Source organism: Coenobita brevimanus, chromosome 85 (genome assembly GCF_032717465.1).
Source record: "Coenobita brevimanus isolate Jiangsu-jjx chromosome 85, ASM3271746v2, whole genome shotgun sequence".
Lineage (NCBI taxonomy): Eukaryota > Metazoa > Arthropoda > Malacostraca > Decapoda > Coenobitidae > Coenobita > Coenobita brevimanus.
This window is the reverse complement of record NC_137038.1, coordinates 4372501-4379791: the sequence shown is the minus strand read 5'-3', so window position 1 is coordinate 4379791 and position 7291 is coordinate 4372501.

Sequence of the window (7291 nt, the reverse complement as noted above, 5' to 3'; positions counted from 1 at the left end):
TGCATTCAGAGAGCACACACACACACACACACACACACACACACACACACACACACACACAGAAATTAAGACCTATTCCTAGTACCGTACGTCAATGATGCTGACGATGAAGACAAACACAAAAATTTCACAAAACTTTCCATCATTCTTTCAATTGACTTCGCCCACTGGTTTCTGTACGTCACTATCACAGCACACGCGAATCGGCTAAAGTTACCACCCAAAGAATTTCTCCAAACACTATTTTTTCAGCTTATAAGGGGAGGAAAGGGGAATGACAATAAAGAGGGGAGTGTTCCTTGTTAGCGTGGTAAACAGCGGAAAAGCTTAATGCGCACTTGTAAACCTCGTGTCAATAAACGAAATTTGACTTTTACCAAATTTCCTATCAGACTGAGAGACTGTCAGCCATCACCACCAAAACAATTCATTATCAATATTAGCAACGGCAATACCATCATCATCATCATCACCATCATCATCACCACCCTCATATTACCACCATCACCACCACAACCATGATCATCAATATTAGCCGTGGCAATAGCATCATCACTATCATGATCATTACCACCACCACCACGACCCTCATCATCAACATCACCACGACCATCACCCCCTCCATCGTCACCATAACCCAGTCTCTCACCATTTCTTCCAAAATTTCTTACAAGGCTGAGGGACGTCTGCTACCATATCACCCTAACCCAGAAGGATAGTGGACTGCACAAGGGCAACTTAAGCCTGCAGTCCACTGGGTTCACATTCAGATGAGCGTAGAATTGCAACTATTACGATTACTAGCTTCTGTTACTACTATTACTACTACTATTACTACCACTACCCTACACATTTCAATTGGCTGGTTCCATATCCAAGCACATTCTGTTCTACCCATTGATCAGCACTACTGATTCTCCCATTTAGCCTAATTCACATACACATATTTCTTTTCCTGCCGTATCCAGTCTGTTCACACCACATACAACACATTCCCTAAACAGTTCAATTTCCATCGCTCTCACTCTTGACTCACCATACTCATGCCTGCGTCTCATCTCTCTCTCTCTCTCTCTCTCTCTCTCTCTCTCTCTCTCTCTCTCTCTTCTGTGTGTGTGTGTGTGTGTGTGTGTGTGTGTGTGTGTGTGTGTGTGTGTGTGTGTGTGTGTGTGTGTGTGTGTCAATCATAACAAGCCTCTTCTTCCCTGCTCACTTCAGTCTGATGATATCCTTATGTTTATTTTTGCTACCTTCATACGAACTAATTCAGCTTAGGAGAGACTGACAACTAGGGGTTAGATCTAGCCTTCACTAACCCCTTCATAGCAAGTGTCTCAAAAACTAAATAAAATCGCCAAGTGGTAACAAAAATTAAAAAAAAAAAAAGGACTGAAAAGATTAGACCACTCACCGCACTGTACCACATCTATTCCATCCTTTCTTTTCCATCACTGAGCCAGCTGGGTACTTAAAAACTTTCACCATTCAGTCTTTCTCCTTTCACCTGCATGTCACATCCTGAGTGGCTTCCTTTTTTCAACAGCCATCGTTGTTATTCGAATCTACTGTACACAAACTTTGAATTATCGTCGTTTACAGATATTTACATAGTTGATCACAAGTACGGTACTATTCCGTTCACTGTTAATTGGTAAAACAAAATCACTGATGAAATTGGAAATAGTTTTTGCATCTTTCAACCTTTATCACCAGCATCAATCTTTTTCATCGCCAACGCTTTAACTTCTCTTATAATCCCATTCATTTGTCCATCCAACTACTGTAGGCTATCTATCTATCTAGCTATCTATCTATGACTATCGATATATCTAACGAGCACGGAGACCACAGTTTTATCTCCCTCCAACCACCCACTCCAACACCCATACAAGCCTCGCTATTACAAGTTTTGCTTCAACTCTATACAGTACGGTACATACTGTACATAACACCTTCAAAAACCTAATATTTTTTGTAGATCCATCACTGCCATTAATATCTTAGTCATCGTCACACACTCTATATATATATATATATATATATATATATATATATGCGTGTGTGTGTGTGTGTAAACACTGGAATAACGCCACACTAAAGCTTCATCTGTCACTGCTATAAACAGTTATATTACCACGGTACTGGTAAAGCGCAACCTAACCTGTTGTATAACCTTGCTTTATTGGTCATTACTACTTCTAGCTTGTCCTAAAAATTCCTGTGTTGTTTTTTACGAGTGGAAAACAAGTGTTGTATGTTAAACACTAAGCTACTAGTAACATGTGGAGGTGTACGGTACGCAGGACTACTGGGCCTTGAAAGCAGGCTGTGAAGCCTATGCCCAGAGTCAGGCACATAAAAAAAAAAAAAATAAATACTTCTGGAATATTTAGGTCGTTCTTCTATTGTCACAACGACAATTATTACACGTACTATTACGAGGCCATAACATCTACAAATATTATTCAACTTAGGAGGCTTCAAACCAGGGGTTAGACATTGCCATCACTAACCCACTGCCCACGAAATGTCAGGTGAGGAAATGATGATTGAAAGCGTCCTACGACACGGCAATACGGGACACTTCCACAGCTGATTTGTTGACATTCTAACCAAAAGCACTCCTAGCATGGTAAGCTTCATTGGGGAGGTATGGAGCTCACTTAAAACCCCACAGTAACCTCTCTAATAATGCCTGTGTTAATGGTTCGTGCACTCTCCATCATCACTGCTAAGGGTGGCTAGAAACGAAAACAGAGGAATGAATGTTTCCTTGGTTAGCTTCATAAAATCGAGCGCAGAAACGGCCTTACGATACGAGAATTTGTCAGGGAAGGAAAAACTGACAGACTGTTATACCAGATGATGTGATGAATGCTTGGAGGTGATGGTTGCTACTAATAAATGCATATCATAGGTAAACCTGGATAACAAACAGTAGAAATTAAACTATTTCTCTGACATTTCGTACCGTACACCATTTACTTTCAACAAATTCATGTTTATCCACGGTAATAATTTTGAAATATGATGACAAACAACTGTAAATCCTAAACCCTTCAAGGAAAAGAGCAAATCTCGTAGGAATCTGATACAAAAGAAATCAGGAAAAACAATGTACAACGGTAATCTAACGTTACTATACCGTTACTTACCTTTCGTACGTTTGGTACCCAATTGCGATCTTTTCACTTTTTACAGTTGATACCTAAATCACTCTAAGCACCGTAGTTTTCCTGTCAGTAGGCAAACCACATAAAAAGAGATTCACTGTGCTTTTCTAACGGAGTGTAATTTGCCTCACGGTGGCTTTGGGACAGGAGAAAGCAGACGTTATTTTTTCCCCTTCGCCATGTTCGGTTGTTCGAAGTTTTCCCTCGCACTTTCCCTGTAATATCACGTCTATTACACCGCCCATTGCTCACAACTGTACAACAAACTCTCAAGACACTTATATACTTACAATTCAAGCAGAAGACGAGGCGGTTGACGGAAAAAAAATTTGCTATACACTGCAAGTTATTACAATCACGCCATCGGATCAACGTGTGTTTACTCTTTGGCGTTCCAATAATAACTCGGGGGTCATTGTTCTAAAAAATTAATTTGTCGGTCATTTTTCTTTACAGCCCTAATAATTTGCTGAATATTAAACTTCACGTATAATTCCATTTATAGAGGAAATACGGTCAATTAAACAAGAGAATAAGATACTATTTATTAGTTATATACATTCGTTTTATTTAGCACTTCCCTATTTTTTCACATATACATTAGGGAATATATCGTATATATAGTAAATTTTCACAAAGTACATGAATAATCACTGACATTATAACTGAAGGAGTTAAAATACACATTATTAACTCGTAAGTTCAAAATAAAGCTTTCTCAGAACACAAAGTTTGGTGTTGCGTTATATACATACATAACCTGGCGTTTAAAACAGGCGGAGAGAACCTACTGAACTGGATCAAGCCGCTGACTAACAGGGATGAAAAAAAAGTCATAGCAAGTTTTTACATTCAGTGATAATATCTTGAATTATGGCGCGCGGGAGAATGGCAAAGTTGAGAAATGTTCCCTAGCTTTATGATTTCGAGGTAATAAAGGGAAATTAGGGATAATGAAATAATGGCAGTATGAATGGGAGGTATGGGAACTTCGTAAAATGACAGCTATATGAAAAAAACGTGGCATTGTAAGAATATAAGGGAGAAAAATGACACAGAAAGGCAGTCGAGGTTTAAAAAAAAAAAAAAAGTACAGACAATATGAGCCTACAGATAATCAAAACAAAATATAAACCTGAAAACTGAGACTTGGGAATAGAAAAGACTGAAATAAACACAAGGAAACGAAGAGGAAAAGTCGATCTGGACACTGGAGGTATTTTTTGTCAGAGGAGAAATTGGCGGGAAACTGGTTGAGGTAATAACTAGACGCAGGGTGGAGGAGAAATTGAATAGACTGACGTAAGAAGCAGATACGACGAGGACTGGGTAGACATGGGGGTAAAAGTAGATATAAATGTAAATATAAATGCTGAAGTTATCCCTCTGTAGCGCACTGTCCTTCTTCTGAGGGAATGAGCTAAGGGATGTTTGTATAACCGTATAGTGGAGCCGCTCAGTTATATCGGTGTCGCCCTCTCCAGCACAGAGAGGATTTGTTTATATTCGGCGTCCTTATTGGCAGAATGGCATAGTTTTAGGCTATGGATATTTCTGGCCTTAAAACTGATGTAAAACAGTTAGGAGACTGGAGATATTAGTACTACACAAGGATACGAAACATTACAGTGTACTCTATGACTGTACAAAGTGTAAATATGAATGAACTGAGCTGAGAATGATTTAGAGTACAGTACAGTGCTTACAAATTACAATAAGAGTGAGCAAGAAATTCATAACTATGGCTACAGATGTGATTACCGAAATGGATGAAATAGGAAATGCGTAAATACACATGGTTACAAAATGACGAAATGGAAAATGGTAAATACATCTATGGTTACAAACGACTACACTTGTGGGTTATAGGAAGTGAACAGCAGTGTAGTGTAGAGTATATAAATGATCTTATATATACTGGAGTGCATGAGATGGATTTGTATGCTGTGTAAGTGGGTGCAGTTGGTTATATTAGATGGGGAAGGAGGATGGTGGTGATGATGATGATGGCAGTAGTGGTGATGGTGATGATAGCAATGGTGGTGGTGGTGGTGGTGATGATGATGATGGTAGGGGTGATGGTGGTAATGGTGATGATGATGATGATAGCAATGGTGGAGGTGGTGATGATGATGGCAGTAGTGGTGATGGTGATGATGATGATGATGATTGCAGTGGTGGTGATGGTGATGATGATATAGAAAATGAACAACAGATGTATATATAGAAGTTGTCTGCATATATGATTGCTGGAGAACAATATTATATCCGTATAGAAGTGGATGAAATGGTGGTTGAGATTGAGGGAGTGGAGTGGAGTGGAGTGGCTATGTGGATGAAAGTGGACAATTATAGTGTGGGTGGAGGTTATAAGATTCAGTTGACCTGTAGCATATAAAGGTTAAAACAGAGAGAGAGAGAGAGAGAGAGAGAGAGAGAGAGAGACAGAATGTGGAAAACAGGAAGGGAATTTTGGAGTAAGTGGGGGAGTAAGAATATTTTGGAAAGAGTAGAGGGAGTAAAAAAGAAAAAGTGGATTGAGAGGATAGGAGAATGAGTGGAAGAAAAAAAAATAGTGGAAGGGAGGGATGAGAGGAAAGGAGAAAGAGAGAAGAGGAAAAAATAAAGTGAGTGGAGGACAGTAAAAGAATGAGTGGAGGAAAAAAAACTGTAAAGACGAGGAATGATAGGAAAGGAGAATGAGTGAGTGAAAAAGTTAGTGGAGGGGAGTAAAGAAGAATGAGAGGAAGAAAAAAAAATGGTGGAGGGGAGGAATGAGTGAAAAGAATGAGTGCAGAAGGAAAAAAAAGTGAGTGGAGAGTAAACACGAATGAGTGGAAGGAAGGAATGAGAAGAGAAAGAGTGAAGGAAAAATAGAGGAATGAGAATTAAAGAAAATGAATGAAGGAAATTTAAAGTTAATGGAGGGAAACAGAAGCAGAAAGAATGAAGAAGAATTATAACGAAGAGTGACTAAAAAAAAAAAAAAAATCATAAAAGCAAGAAAACAATGTGGAAAGAGTAGAAAAAAAAAAACACGTAAAATTTTAATGTCGAAATAATGAAATAAAAAACACGTGAAATTAGAATGTCGAAATAATGGAAAAAAAAAAATCACGTGAAATTAGAATGTCGAAATAATGGAAAAAAAAAAAAAACACGTGAAATTAGAATGTCGAAATAATGGAAAAAAAAAAAAACACACGTGAAATTAGAATCTCGAAATAATGAAAAAAAAAACACACGTAAAGTTTGAATGTCGAAATAATGAAAAAAAAAAAAAAAATCACGTGAAATTAGTGTCGAAATAATTACAAAAAAAATCACGTGAAATCAGAATGTCGAAATGATGAAAAACAAGCACGTGAAATGAGAATGTCGAAATGAAAATAATAATAATAATAATAATAATAATAATAATAAAAGCAGAGTAAGATTGCATACCTTACTTGGACACGAAGGGATGGGACTCCGAAATAAGTAGGAAAGGAATATGTTGAAATGGAATGTGGAAAAAAAAGACGAAAAGGCCGCTACATACATTGGGGGGGGAAAAACAGGTGAAAAATGTGGAATAGGAATTAAAAAATGAAAGAAAATAGGTTGCCTTAGAGAGAGAGAGAGAGAGAGAGAGAGAGAGAGGCCAATATATATGAGGGAAAAAAATGGTGGAAATGGGTAAAATGAAAAAAATAAATGTGAAAGAAAAATAGGCCACCTGGACAAATTTAGAAATAGTGACATAAAATAATAATAAACACACTAACTAATGCGTAGGTGGTGGAATGTGAAAAAAATAGACGAAAAGGATACTGTCTGTGAGAATAATAGGTGAAAAATGTCGAAGAGGAATTAAAAAAAAAAAAAATGGACGTGGAAGAAAATGGAGTGTCTAGACAAATTTTGAGAGAAATAGTTAAATAAATAATAATAAACAGTTTAAATAATGCGTAGGTAGTGAAAACGAAATGGTGGAAACTGAAACAGAAAAATGATACACAAATTAAAATGTTTATTGGAATTATTAAACATTTTTGGCCCGACTTGGATCCATTTCAAGCAGATGATCGAAGTAAGATGAAAATGTGTATCTTTCCAATCAACAGCATTTTCGTATG